This window comes from Crinia signifera, chromosome 2 (genome assembly GCF_055691185.1).
Source record: "Crinia signifera chromosome 2, ASM5569118v1, whole genome shotgun sequence".
NCBI lineage: Eukaryota > Metazoa > Chordata > Amphibia > Anura > Myobatrachidae > Crinia > Crinia signifera.
Window position 1 is genome coordinate 138,113,917 of NC_139218.1, and position 15,806 is coordinate 138,129,722.

A 15,806-nucleotide genomic window follows, 5' to 3' on the forward strand; every position below is an offset into this window, starting at 1 on the left:
AAGCCGCAGTTAATACTGTACAGTACAGTATGTAATGGGCATTACGGTGTGTGGCATAATGTGTGTCAAATAATGTGTAATGGGCAATACAGTATGTGGCCTAATGTGTAATGGCCATTATAGTGTATAGCATTCAGTGTAATGGCCATTACTGTGTGTACCATTATGTGTGATGGGCATCATGGTGTGTGGCATAATGTGTAATGGGCATCACGGTGTGAGGCTTAATGTTGAATGGGCATCACGGTCTGAGGCATAATGTGTAATGTCTGTGTGACATGTAATAGGCATTACGAAGTGTGAGGTGTACCATGTAATGGGCATCACAGTGAGGGCATCACAGTTTGCAGTGCAATGGGCATTACGGTGTGTGGCATAACGTGTAATGGGCATTATGGCATGTGGTATACAGTACTACAGTATGTATTGGCTGTGTGACATGTAATCGGCATTACGGTGTAAATTTTTGACGTGCACCATTGGAACGCACATTTTCTATTATCCCTGTTTTACAAACATTGGTCAAGCCCTGGCATAATGTGTCATGGGCAGTATGGTGTGTAGCATTACTGTATGTAAAATGGTCATTACTGTGTGTAGCATTACAGTATGAGTGTTGGCCATTATGGTGTGTGGCATTATGTGTAATTGGCATTACTGTACTGTATGTTGGGTGGCATTATGTGGAATGGGCATTACTGTGTGTGGCATTATGTGGAATGGACATTACTGTGCATGGCATTACAGTACAGTATGTGGAATTGGCATTACTGTGTGTGTAATTACAGTATCTCTAATGGGCATTAAAGTGTGTGGCATTTTGTGTAATAATAGGCGGTGATGGACATGTCCAGTGATTGACATGCCCCTTGAATGGTGCACCCCCTAATAAAATGGGCTACGCACACCTACTATACTGTACAGTATGCGCAGCAATGCTTACAGTACCTTCTTCATGGCGGATGGAAGCACAGGGACTGTTATATTGGAAGGGGTAAAGAGGACGAGGAGGGGTGTCCAGCCACATCAAGGGCAGGGTGCCCTGGTCTGCAATCGGAGTCACTGTGGGAAAATGTCAAAAATGAGAACAAGGATGGATTGTATGGTCGACCGAAAGATTGTCGACAGTCATAAGGTCGACATACTGCAAGGTCGACAGGTGTCTAGGTCGACATGGGATAAGATCGACAGGTCATCAGGTCGACACAAGCATTAGGTCGACATGGTCTAGGTCGGCAGTCAAAAAGTTCACCATTGAGTTTTTCATTATTGTTGACTGAATGTCGACACAGTCAACATGGACAATAGAAAAGTGCATTGCGTCCCCTCAGCCTCGGCCAAAGGCACGCCAAGAAAATACACAAGTTGGAAAGGAAGAAAAAATACACAAACTCAATAAAGAAATGACAGGACTTACTTTCAGACGGAGCGGCTGAGGCTGTAACGGCCCGCAAGGTCAGGGTGTCCTCCTCGCCTTCAAGCGGTGGCACTGTGTGAAGATGAGAAAAATGAGAAAGTGTGCTGTTTAAATAAAGTTACTGTACTCATTACTGGGTTTACAAAAAGGCGTGGACTGGATTTTATAAAGTGCTGCGGCCGCTATACAGTAGTGTACTTTATAAAATCAACTCCGCTCCAAAGTGGATAGGACCGCTGCGCTTGGTATGGTCGACCGAAAGATTGTCGACAGTCATAAGGTCGACATACTGCAAGGTCGACAGGTGTCTAGGTCGACATGGGATAAGATCGACAGGTCATCAGGTCGACACAAGCATTAGGTCGACATGGTCTAGGTCGGCAGTCAAAAAGTTCACCATTGAGTTTTTCATTATTGTTGACTGAATGTCGACACAGTCAACATGGACAATAGAAAAGTGCATTGCGTCCCCTCAGCCTCGGCCAAAGGCACGCCAAGAAAATACACAAGTTGGAAAGGAAGAAAAAATACACAAACTCAATAAAGAAATGACAGGACTTACTTTCAGACGGAGCGGCTGAGGCTGTAACGGCCCGCAAGGTCAGGGTGTCCTCCTCGCCTTCAAGCGGTGGCACTGTGTGAAGATGAGAAAAATGAGAAAGTGTGCTGTTTAAATAAAGTTACTGTACTCATTACTGGGTTTACAAAAAGGCGTGGACTGGATTTTATAAAGTGCTGCGGCCGCTATACAGTAGTGTACTTTATAAAATCAACTCCGCTCCAAAGTGGATAGGACCCCTGCGCTTGGTATGGTCGACCGAAAGATTGTCGACAGTCATAAGGTCGACATACTGCAAGGTCGACAGGTGTCTAGGTCGACATGGGATAAGATCGACAGGTCATCAGGTCGACACAAGCATTAGGTCGACATGGTCTAGGTCTGCAGTCAAAAAGTTCACCATTGAGTTTTTCATTATTGTTGACTGAATGTCGACACAGTCAACATGGACAATAGAAAAGTGCATTGCGTCCCCTCAGCCTCGGCCAAAGGCACGCCAAGAAAATACACAAGTTGGAAAGGAAGAAAAAATACACAAACTCAATAAAGAAATGACAGGACTTACTTTCAGACGGAGCGGCTGAGGCTGTAACGGCCCGCAAGGTCAGGGTGTCCTCCTCGCCTTCAAGCGGAGGCACTGTGTGAAGATGAGAAAAATGAGAAAGTGTGCTGTTTAAATAAAGTTACTGTACTCATTACTGGGTTTACAAAAAGGCGTGGACTGGATTTTATAAAGTGCTGCGGCCGCTATACAGTAGTGTACTTTATAAAATCAACTCCGCTCCAAAGTGGATAGGACCGCTGCGCTTGGTATGGTCGACCGAAAGATTGTCGACAGTCATAAGGTCGACATACTGCAAGGTCGACAGGTGTCTAGGTCGACATGGGATAAGATCGACAGGTCATCAGGTCGACACAAGCATTAGGTCGACATGGTCTAGGTCGGCAGTCAAAAAGTTCACCATTGAGTTTTTCATTATTGTTGACTGAATGTCGACACAGTCAACATGGACAATAGAAAAGTGCATTGCGTCCCCTCAGCCTCGGCCAAAGGCACGCCAAGAAAATACACAAGTTGGAAAGGAAGAAAAAATACACAAACTCAATAAAGAAATGACAGGACTTACTTTCAGACGGAGCGGCTGAGGCTGTAACGGCCCGCAAGGTCAGGGTGTCCTCCTCGCCTTCAAGCGGTGGCACTGTGTGAAGATGAGAAAAATGAGAAAGTGTGCTGTTTAAATAAAGTTACTGTACTCATTACTGGGTTTACAAAAAGGCGTGGACTGGATTTTATAAAGTGCTGCGGCCGCTATACAGTAGTGTACTTTATAAAATCAACTCCGCTCCAAAGTGGATAGGACCCCTGCGCTTGGTATGGTCGACCGAAAGATTGTCGACAGTCATAAGGTCGACATACTGCAAGGTCGACAGGTGTCTAGGTCGACATGGGATAAGATCGACAGGTCATCAGGTCGACACAAGCATTAGGTCGACATGGTCTAGGTCTGCAGTCAAAAAGTTCACCATTGAGTTTTTCATTATTGTTGACTGAATGTCGACACAGTCAACATGGACAATAGAAAAGTGCATTGCGTCCCCTCAGCCTCGGCCAAAGGCACGCCAAGAAAATACACAAGTTGGAAAGGAAGAAAAAATACACAAACTCAATAAAGAAATGACAGGACTTACTTTCAGACGGAGCGGCTGAGGCTGTAACGGCCCGCAAGGTCAGGGTGTCCTCCTCGCCTTCAAGCGGAGGCACTGTGTGAAGATGAGAAAAATGAGAAAGTGTGCTGTTTAAATAAAGTTACTGTACTCATTACTGGGTTTACAAAAAGGCGTGGACTGGATTTTATAAAGTGCTGCGGCCGCTATACAGTAGTGTACTTTATAAAATCAACTCCGCTCCAAAGTGGATAGGACCGCTGCGCTTGGTATGGTCGACCGAAAGATTGTCGACAGTCATAAGGTCGACATACTGCAAGGTCGACAGGTGTCTAGGTCGACATGGGATAAGATCGACAGGTCATCAGGTCGACACAAGCATTAGGTCGACATGGTCTAGGTCGGCAGTCAAAAAGTTCACCATTGAGTTTTTCATTATTGTTGACTGAATGTCGACACAGTCAACATGGACAATAGAAAAGTGCATTGCGTCCCCTCAGCCTCGGCCAAAGGCACGCCAAGAAAATACACAAGTTGGAAAGGAAGAAAAAATACACAAACTCAATAAAGAAATGACAGGACTTACTTTCAGACGGAGCGGCTGAGGCTGTAACGGCCCGCAAGGTCAGGGTGTCCTCCTCGCCTTCAAGCGGTGGCACTGTGTGAAGATGAGAAAAATGAGAAAGTGTGCTGTTTAAATAAAGTTACTGTACTCATTACTGGGTTTACAAAAAGGCGTGGACTGGATTTTATAAAGTGCTGCGGCCGCTATACAGTAGTGTACTTTATAAAATCAACTCCGCTCCAAAGTGGATAGGACCCCTGCGCTTGGTATGGTCGACCGAAAGATTGTCGACAGTCATAAGGTCGACATACTGCAAGGTCGACAGGTGTCTAGGTCGACATGGGATAAGATCGACAGGTCATCAGGTCGACACAAGCATTAGGTCGACATGGTCTAGGTCTGCAGTCAAAAAGTTCACCATTGAGTTTTTCATTATTGTTGACTGAATGTCGACACAGTCAACATGGACAATAGAAAAGTGCATTGCGTCCCCTCAGCCTCGGCCAAAGGCACGCCAAGAAAATACACAAGTTGGAAAGGAAGAAAAAATACACAAACTCAATAAAGAAATGACAGGACTTACTTTCAGACGGAGCGGCTGAGGCTGTAACGGCCCGCAAGGTCAGGGTGTCCTCCTCGCCTTCAAGCGGAGGCACTGTGTGAAGATGAGAAAAATGAGAAAGTGTGCTGTTTAAATAAAGTTACTGTACTCATTACTGGGTTTACAAAAAGGCGTGGACTGGATTTTATAAAGTGCTGCGGCCGCTATACAGTAGTGTACTTTATAAAATCAACTCCGCTCCAAAGTGGATAGGACCGCTGCGCTTGGTATGGTCGACCGAAAGATTGTCGACAGTCATAAGGTCGACATACTGCAAGGTCGACAGGTGTCTAGGTCGACATGGGATAAGATCGACAGGTCATCAGGTCGACACAAGCATTAGGTCGACATGGTCTAGGTCGGCAGTCAAAAAGTTCACCATTGAGTTTTTCATTATTGTTGACTGAATGTCGACACAGTCAACATGGACAATAGAAAAGTGCATTGCGTCCCCTCAGCCTCGGCCAAAGGCACGCCAAGAAAATACACAAGTTGGAAAGGAAGAAAAAATACACAAACTCAATAAAGAAATGACAGGACTTACTTTCAGACGGAGCGGCTGAGGCTGTAACGGCCCGCAAGGTCAGGGTGTCCTCCTCGCCTTCAAGCGGTGGCACTGTGTGAAGATGAGAAAAATGAGAAAGTGTGCTGTTTAAATAAAGTTACTGTACTCATTACTGGGTTTACAAAAAGGCGTGGACTGGATTTTATAAAGTGCTGCGCCCGCCATACTGTACTTTAGAAAATCCACTCTGCTCCAAAGTGGATAGGACCCCTGCGCTTGGTATGGTCGACCGAAAGATTGTCGACAGTCATAAGGTCGACATACTGCAAGGTCGACAGGTGTCTAGGTCGACATGGGATAAGATCGACAGGTCATCAGGTCGACACAAGCATTAGGTCGACATGGTCTAGGTCGGCAGTCAAAAAGTTCACCATTGAGTTTTTCATTATTGTTGACTGAATGTCGACACAGTCAACATGGACAATAGAAAAGTGCATTGCGTCCCCTCAGCCTCGGCCAAAGGCACGCCAAGAAAATACACAAGTTGGAAAGGAAGAAAAAATACACAAACTCAATAAAGAAATGACAGGACTTACTTTCAGACGGAGCGGCTGAGGCTGTAACGGCCCGCAAGGTCAGGGTGTCCTCCTCGCCTTCAAGCGGTGGCACTGTGTGAAGATGAGAAAAATGAGAAAGTGTGCTGTTTAAATAAAGTTACTGTACTCATTACTGGGTTTACAAAAAGGCGTGGACTGGATTTTATAAAGTGCTGCGCCCGCCATACTGTACTTTAGAAAATCCACTCTGCTCCAAAGTGGATAGGACCCCTGCGCTTGGTATGGTCGACCGAAAGATTGTCGACAGTCATAAGGTCGACATACTGCAAGGTCGACAGGTGTCTAGGTCGACATGGGATAAGATCGACAGGTCATCAGGTCGACACAAGCATTAGGTCGACATGGTCTAGGTCGGCAGTCAAAAAGTTCACCATTGAGTTTTTCATTATTGTTGACTGAATGTCGACACAGTCAACATGGACAATAGAAAAGTGCATTGCGTCCCCTCAGCCTCGGCCAAAGGCACGCCAAGAAAATACACAAGTTGGAAAGGAAGAAAAAATACACAAACTCAATAAAGAAATGACAGGACTTACTTTCAGACGGAGCGGCTGAGGCTGTAACGGCCCGCAAGGTCAGGGTGTCCTCCTCGCCTTCAAGCGGTGGCACTGTGTGAAGATGAGAAAAATGAGAAAGTGTGCTGTTTAAATAAAGTTACTGTACTCATTACTGGGTTTACAAAAAGGCGTGGACTGGATTTTATAAAGTGCTGCGGCCGCTATACAGTAGTGTACTTTATAAAATCAACTCCGCTCCAAAGTGGATAGGACCCCTGCGCTTGGTATGGTCGACCGAAAGATTGTCGACAGTCATAAGGTCGACATACTGCAAGGTCGACAGGTGTCTAGGTCGACATGGGATAAGATCGACAGGTCATCAGGTCGACACAAGCATTAGGTCGACATGGTCTAGGTCGGCAGTCAAAAAGTTCACCATTGAGTTTTTCATTATTGTTGACTGAATGTCGACACAGTCAACATGGACAATAGAAAAGTGCATTGCGTCCCCTCAGCCTCGGCCAAAGGCACGCCAAGAAAATACACAAGTTGGAAAGGAAGAAAAAATACACAAACTCAATAAAGAAATGACAGGACTTACTTTCAGACGGAGCGGCTGAGGCTGTAACGGCCCGCAAGGTCAGGGTGTCCTCCTCGCCTTCAAGCGGAGGCACTGTGTGAAGATGAGAAAAATGAGAAAGTGTGCTGTTTAAATAAAGTTACTGTACTCATTACTGGGTTTACAAAAAGGCGTGGACTGGATTTTATAAAGTGCTGCGGCCGCTATACAGTAGTGTACTTTATAAAATCAACTCCGCTCCAAAGTGGATAGGACCGCTGCGCTTGGTATGGTTGACCGAAAGATTGTCGACAGTCATAAGGTCGACATACTGCAAGGTCGACAGGTGTCTAGGTCGACATGGGATAAGATCGACAGGTCATCAGGTCGACACAAGCATTAGGTCGACATGGTCTAGGTCGACAGTCAAAAGGTCAACATGGGGTTTTTCCACTGTTTTTTTTTCCCCGAATGTCGACATACAGTACTGTAGTTTTAAGTGTCCATGCACTCGGCACACTATTTTATTCTCCCACAATGCCCCAGTGCAGTGATGGCTAACCTTAACACTCCAGCTGTTGTTGAACTACACATCCCAGCATGCCCTGCATCAGTTTTAGCATGGCCAAATAGTAAAACTGTAGCAGGGCATGCTGGGATGTGTAGTTCAATAACAGCTGGAGTGTCAAGGTTAGCCATCACTGCCCTAGTGGATATTAGGGCATGAAATACCGCCTGTCGGCTCTTTAAACAGTGAAAAATCCTATGCCGACCTAATGACTTGTTGACCTTGTCCCATGTGGACCTTGCAGTATGTCGACCTAGTGGTGAGGCCCTAATGACTGTCGACCATCTTTAGGTCGACCAACTGAATGCTGCTGCAGGGGCAGAGGACTGGGGGGGGCACATGGGTGATGCTGCACTTTTATACCGCTACAGTATGTGCGCTTCATCACTGAATACTGTATAACTTTTTGACAAAATATTTTGCTAAATAAACCAACCAACATTTTTCAATGCTAACATTTCATGTCTTTTAATTTTTATTTAAATCATCGAGGGAAGGTTGGCTTCAGTTTCTCACAAATACAGTATCCTATAAACGACAATACATTAGTGGGGGTTGGTGGTGGAGAGCTTTAACACATAGAAATGCTAATGAGTTAGTGTACTTGGAGTGGGGAGGCTAATAGTGTGATTTTTCCTTTCACAGATACAAGATTCAAATGTAAATGTCCTTTTTAGACAATGCAGTCTTTAGACAATGCAGGTTTATAGCGACCCTTAATCAAATTACTGTATCTGTCTGCACTTAACACTACAGAAAGGAGGTTGAACTGGCATCTCTAGTACAATGCAGCTTTGAAAAGGGGAATCCAGTCATCACATTTGAAGAAAACTTTCAGATTTTCACAAATACAGTACAGTACAGTACAGGTTGAGTATCCCCTATCCGAAATGCTCAGGACCGCGAGCATTTTGGATAGGGGAATTTTCCGGTTTTTGGAATATTTTTTTTGCAGCCATACTTACCTGTCCCCTGATGGTCCCCGGGCGTCCCTCGGCGTCCGCGCAGTCCGCGGGCGTCCACAGCAGGCCTCCGACATCTTCTCCTGGTCTCCAGCGGTCCCAGGAATGCATTGCGCGAGTGTGCGCGCGCAATGCATTCCTGGGACCGCTGGAGACCCTGGAGAAGATGCCGGAAGCCTGCTGTGGACGCCCGGGGACTTGGTAAGTATGAAAAGAGGGTTAGGGGTTAAAAAATAGAAACAAAATTCAAATGATTCCAAAAACCACGGTAAGAAATGGCAGGACTTACTCTCAAACTGGGCAGCGGCTGCGCCTGTTGAGCCGGATGGGGCGGCTGTAGCGGCCTGCAAACTTTCAAGCGGAGGCACTGTGGGAAAATTAGAAAAATTAGAAAATGTGCTGTTTTCATAAAGTTACTCTACTCTTATTACTGTAAATGGGGAAGGGGTGGGTTTACAAAAAGGCGTGGACTGGATTTTATAAAGTGCTGCGGATGCCATACTGTACGTTATAAAATCCACTCCCCACCAAAGTGGATAGGACACATACCGCTTGCCACGCTTCCACTTGATGACAAAAGTGCCCTTTCCCTCCTCCTCCTCTGACGTCCTGTGTAAAAATAACATTTACAGTATACTGTAGTGTCCTTTCAAACATTAGTACAGTAAAGTACAAGTACTGTATTTTATTATCCCACCACGCTCTAGTGCACGGGTGTCAAACACAAGGCCCATGGGCCAAATCTGGCCCGCAAGACCTCGACATGTGGCCCACGCAGCCTTCACCTACAGTATTACAGCATTCCCGCCAGCCAATGTTTGTACCGTCATGTGATCAGGGACATCATCCATCAGACTTTGGCCTGGGTAATTTGTACCCCCTACCCCTTTCTCTCGGCACCCCTGATAATACCACACAGTAATGCCCCTTACACATGACACATGTTATTAATGTCCTTACTGTATAACCATAATGCCCCTTACACATTATAATAGATATGTATACACTGTATACAGTATATACTGTATATACAGTATATATATATATATATATTTATTATCTATAAATATAATATATATATTATCAGGGGCTGGCTGGCAACTTTTAGCCTAGGGGGCAAGTCCAGAGCACTGGCCCATAATCAGACAAGTCACCGACGGAAGGAATGCTTTTGCGCGCCGTAGGCGCGCCGAAAAATTAGGGGCGTGGCCTATCATAAGGGGCGTTGCCTGTACCATGATTGTATTGTGTACCTGCAGATTGCACATTTTAGCGAACCTTGTAATACCCATTACACATAAAGCCACATGCCATAATGCCAATTACACATTATGCTGAACACCATGATGCCAGTTACACATTACGCCCAAACACTGCGATGATAATTATTTAATACACCGCACACTGTGATGCTAATTACACATTATGCTGCACACCTTGATGCCCATTACACCCCATACTGTGATGGCAATTACCCAATGCTCCCCACACCGTAATGTCCATTACGCCCCATACCATGATGCCCATTACACCGCACAATGTGATGTCCACAGTGCCAGATATTCCGCCACAGTACCAAATACACATATGCCCCCACAGTGCCAGACACAAATGCCGCCACAGTGCCAGATATTCTGCCACAGTGCCAAATACGCATATTCCTCCACAGTGCCAGATATGCCCCCAGAGTGCCAGAGACACATATGCCCCCACAGTGCCAGAGACACATATGCCCCCACAGTGCCAGAGACACATATTCCCCCACAGTGCCAAAGACACATATGCCCCCACAGTGCCAAATACACATATGCCCCCACAGTGCCAGACACATATGCCCCCACAGTGCCAGATACACATATGTCCCCACAGTGCCAGATACACATATGCCCCCACAGTGCCAGATACACATATGCCCCCACAGTGCCAGATATGCCCCCACAGTGCCAAATACACATATGCCCCACAGTGCCAGATACACATATGCCCCCACAGTGCCAAATACACATATGCCCCCACAGTGCCAGATACACATATGCCCCCACAGTGCCAAATACACATATGCCCCACTGTGCCAGATACACATATGCCCCCACAGTGCCAAATACATATATGCCCCCACAGTGCCAGATATGCCCCCCACAGTGCCAGATACACATATGCCCCCACACAGTGCCAGATATGCCCCCACACAGTGCCAGATATGCCCCCACACAGTGCCAGATATGCCCCCCACAGTGCCAGATACACATATGCCCCCACACAGTGCCAGATATGCCCCCACACAGTGCCAGATATGCCCCCCACAGTGACAGAAACACATATGCTGGGGTGAGGGAGGGGGGGGGGGGGGGGGAGAGCGCTTACCCACTCGCTAGCTGCGGGCCGTGCTGCGGCTGGATCAGCTTCTCCAGCCCTCCTGCGCTGGCCGCGGCTTCCAGAACACGGCCGCGGCTACAGGAAAATGGCCGCCGGCCTCCTGCACTGAGAACATGTCCTCAGTGCAGGGGGCCGGCGGCCATTTTCCTGTAGCCGCGGCCGTGTTCTGTAAGCCGCGGCCAGTGCAGGAGGGCTGGAGAAGCTGATCCAGCCGCAGCACGGCCCGCAGCCAGTGGGTGGGTAAGCGGCCCGGGGGGCATATGGCACTCTGCCCCCCGGCCCAGCCCGCCCCTGTATATTATATATATATAGATATATAGATATATATATTTAACTATATACTGTACAGTATATACATAAATATATCTATAATATAAATACACTTGTGGGCAATCTCACATTGATGGCAGTGGTCTCATTTTATAAAAGTTTTAACAACTGCTTTTTTTTTTAACATACTGTATGAGGAGGCAGCGGCTGGGGACCCTGGAAGCTGCTGCGGGGGTGCGGGGGCATCCAGGCAGACATGTCAGGTGGGCGTGTGGCCGGAAGGACCTGCGGGCGGAGGGGTGCCCAGCAGCCTGATGAAATTGTGGCCATTCGGAGGGGTACTGTAGCCGGAATTTAGGTGCATGTTGGGGGAGGGAGCAGGGGGAGGCGGCGGGGCGGCATGCGGGCTGAAAGTGGCTAATCTTTCAGCCCGTGCTGCGTACACACATAATCCGATAGACCGGCGGGTACTTGTGTAGTTTCACGGCGCCACTAAATCGCATGCGATATCACATGCGATTTAATACCTGTTCATATCCCCACTATCCGCTGTGGCGTGGAGTTGATTTTATATAGTGTGGCGAGCGCAGCGAGACACCGAGCCCGAAACTTGGCGAGCGCCGCAAGGGGACACGGAATGCGATATCAGTAATGTACCATAATCCGTGTCCGCTCGCCACGCTTCGGGTTCAGTGGCTCGCTGCGCTCGCCACACTGTATAATTTCGACTCCACGCCGTAGTGGATAGTCGGGAAATAAAGAGGTATTAAATTGCGTTTGATATCGCATGCAAAATCGCATTTCTCCGAATATACTCCGCCCAGCGATCAATTCTGAATCAGGACCCAAAAACTGAAATGCACAGAATAATATGGCCCCTTCTCCCACCCTTGGAAATCAAACCCAGCCCATTATGTACAGTAAATAGCCTTTTACATGAAAGATTTTCAGCAAAGTCTTTCACCTCCTGAACATCTCTTGCTCTTTTGGGAAAATAGATCAGTGTGTACGCACTACTTTGGTGACAGATATATCTATCAAAGATTTTGGCAAAGTCTTTTGAAATGAAAATCTTCAAGTGTGTATGGGCCTTAACAGGAGTAGTGTACAGTACTTACTGGCGACGGAACGGCGCAGGGCCTCCAGCTTCGCAGGCTGCCTTGTGACTAGGTCACTCCATTTTCTTTGGAGTGACCTAATCCTGCGCAGCCGGCAGTACTTGCGCATTATTATCCTGCGCGCATCCTTATAAGCATTGCGCTTCTCCCGGTTACTGCTCAGAGGCTTGTCCCGGCAGCTAACCAAAATGATCAGCTCTGCGTAGCTGTAACGCTGTCTCTGTCTCTGAGCAGAATCCATTTTGGAAGTGAACACTCCCCAGCGCATGACACAAAACGCAGGACACATGGTAGTCAGTAGGCTAAAGTAATCAATCCAGTACTGTACAGTACTATACAGTGAATGAGTTTCTTAACTTTAATAAAATTGTGTCTTCATACCGTACAGTACAGTATATGGGAGGCCTCATACTGTATTAATTTAATTTAATAAACTGTGCGTTGCAGCTGCTACAGTATTATTCCTGCGATTAATACTGTACAGTATGTACAGTTTATGCGGCGCAAGTTTCTTCTGCGAATTTTTCCATATTTAGTGGAGGGTTTCCGTAATCTGTGAAGGCTGTACGGCGTTTAGGTTTATGCGGCGCAAGTTTGTTATGCGAATTTTTCCATGTTAAGTGGAATTTGTACTGCGAATTTTTCCGTTTTTAGTGGAGGGCTTCCGTTTTTTGTTTGACATGTGACCTGTGTCGACATGTGACATGCGTGGAAGGCGGCCACCATTACAGTATACTGTAGACAACATGGCGCACAGAAACAGAAACTTCTGTGATGCGGAGCTCCTGATTTTGCTGCGGCATGTGGACAAATCCTTGGCCAGTAATGCAGAGAAGAACAGCGCATACAGGAGCGCAAAGGAGGAGATTTTGGAAGTCCTGCACAGGGATAGGAGTATCCTCTCGCTGCAGAAGAGGTGGAGTGACCTGCTTCGGAGGCAGCCAGATAAACTGGCCAAATTGAGGGCCAAGCTGAGCAGAGGTACTGTACAGTACATGACATTAACAAAATTAAAGTACATTAGTACTGTAGTACAGTATTTACTGTTATTATAGCGGGTATGGATAATTGGATAGACACAAACGCAAGGGGACGCGGACACCTGTGAAGCCCGCGTGGGTAAGCGTTTATCTGTACAGGTACATATCCGTGTCCCCTCGCGGTGCTTGCTGGGCTCGGTGGCTCGCTGCGCTCGCCACACTTTCTGTTCTAAACTCCACGGCAACGTGGATAGTGGGGTTATGAAAAGGTCGTTGGACACGTAACGCCGCCCCTCGTGGGCTCGCTGCGCTCGCCACGCTTCGGGTCGGCGTTGGTAGTGGGGGTGGTTTACTATGAAAAAAGGTAATCGGGACATCGGTCAGAATGAACTTAGGTCTACAGTCATTAGGTCGACTGTCAGGAAGGTCGACATGGGCCAAGGTGGACATGTGATTAGATTGACACAAGCATTACAGTATGTCAACATTCAAAAGGTCGACATGGTATATTCCAGTGTATTCCAATGCAGGGCCGCACGCTCCACCAGGTCCCGCCACCCAAGACCACACGGACACTTGTCCGTGTGAAATCATGTATGGGGGCGGGCAGCTGACATCCGGCGATGTCAGATGCCCGCCCCCTACACACGCGCCCCCTTTTACACGCCCCTCTACGCCCCCTGTGCGGCGTGTAAAGAATACGTGCGGCGAAATCGCCTGCACATGCGCAGAGTGACCATCGGCGGGATGACCGCATGCGGAGAAATCTGCACCGATCAGAATAAGGCCCATTGTCTGGCGGGAATGCTGTAATAGTAGGTGTGTTGACCAAATGAAATGTCGACCTTGACCAAAGTCGACCAAAACCCATGTCGACCTTGCTTTCTGTCGACCTAGTGGTGTTGACCCAATGCACTAATGTTTGAAAGGACACTACAGTATACTGTAAATGTTATTTTTACACAGGACTTCAGAGGAGGAGGAGGAGGGAAATGCAGGCCGATACAGCCCCCACCGCCTCAACAAGCGGCGCCGCTCCATCTGAGAGTAAGTCCTGTCATTTCTTTATTGAGTTTGTGTATTTTTTCTTCAGGGGGGTGGGGGTGGAGCGTTGCGCCAAGGCCTCTGATGCACAAAAGGAGGCAATTGCCACTGGCAGTACTAGTGTACATCCGGTACTGCACTGGCAAATGCCTCCTTTTGAAACAACCACTATCCAGGGCAGCCGTAAGCAGGGAATGCGCAGCGGTACTGTATGTGTCCTATCCACTTTGGAGCAGAGTGGATTTTCTAAAGTACAGTATGGCGGGCGCAGCACTTTATAAAATCCAGTCCACGCCTTTTTGTAAACCCAGTAATGAGTACAGTAACTTTATTTAAACAGCACACTTTCTCATTTTTCTCATCTTCACACAGTGCCTCCGCTTGAAGGCGAGGAGGACACCCTGCCCTTGCGGGCCGTTACAGCCTCAGCCGCTCCGTCTGAAAGTAAGTCCTGTCATTTCTTTATTGAGTTTGTGTATTTTTTCTTCCTTTCCAACTTGTGTATTTTCTTGGCGTGCCTTTGGCCGAGGCTGAGGGGACGCAATGCACTTTTCTAGTGTCCATGTTGACTGTGTCGACATTCAGTCAACAATAATGAAAAACTCAATGGTGAACTTTTTGACTGTCGACCTAGACCATGTCGACCTAATGCTTGTGTCGACCTGATGACCTGTCGATCTTATCCCATGTCGACCTAGACACCTGTCGACCTTGCAGTATGTCGACCTTATGACTGTCGACAATCTTTCGGTCGACCATACCAAGCGCAGCGGTCCTATCCACTTTGGAGCGGAGTTGATTTTATAAAGTACACTACTGTATAGCGGCCGCAGCACTTTATAAAATCCAGTCCACGCCTTTTTGTAAACCCAGTAATGAGTACAGTAACTTTATTTAAACAGCACACTTTCTCATTTTTCTCATCTTCACACAGTGCCTCCGCTTGAAGGCGAGGAGGACACCCTGCCCTTGCGGGCCGTTACAGCCTCAGCCGCTCCGTCTGAAAGTAAGTCCTGTCATTTCTTTATTGAGTTTGTGTATTTTTTCTTCCTTTCCAACTTGTGTATTTTCTTGGCGTGCCTTTGGCCGAGGCTGAGGGGACGCAATGCACTTTTCTAGTGTCCATGTTGACTGTGTCGACATTCAGTCAACAATAATGAAAAACTCAATGGTGAACTTTTTGACTGTCGACCTAGACCATGTCGACCTAATGCTTGTGTCGACCTGATGACCTGTCGATCTTATCCCATGTCGACCTAGACACCTGTCGACCTTGCAGTATGTCGACCTTATGACTGTCGACAATCTTTCGGTCGACCATACCAAGCGCAGCGGTCCTATCCACTTTGGAGCGGAGTTGATTTTATAAAGTACACTACTGTATAGCGGCCGCAGCACTTTATAAAATCCAGTCCACGCCTTTTTGTAAACCCAGTAATGAGTACAGTAACTTTATTTAAACAGCACACTTTCTCATTTTTCTCATCTTCACACAGTGCCTCC

The 15,806-nt window shown here is 47.1% G+C and overlaps 1 long non-coding RNA gene across 1 annotated transcript; it reads right to left on the reverse strand.

Annotated features, from left to right (window-relative positions):
• Nucleotides 1-7,068: 7,068 nt before the first annotated feature.
• LOC146058883 (uncharacterized) lies at nucleotides 7,069-9,461 on the reverse strand. The gene is made up of 3 exons (XR_014470022.1): nucleotides 9,065-9,461; nucleotides 8,805-8,882; nucleotides 7,069-7,099 (listed from the first exon to the last, which is right to left on the reverse strand). It is a non-coding gene; the product is annotated as an uncharacterized LOC146058883 (long non-coding RNA).
• Nucleotides 9,462-15,806: the final 6,345 nt, after the last annotated feature.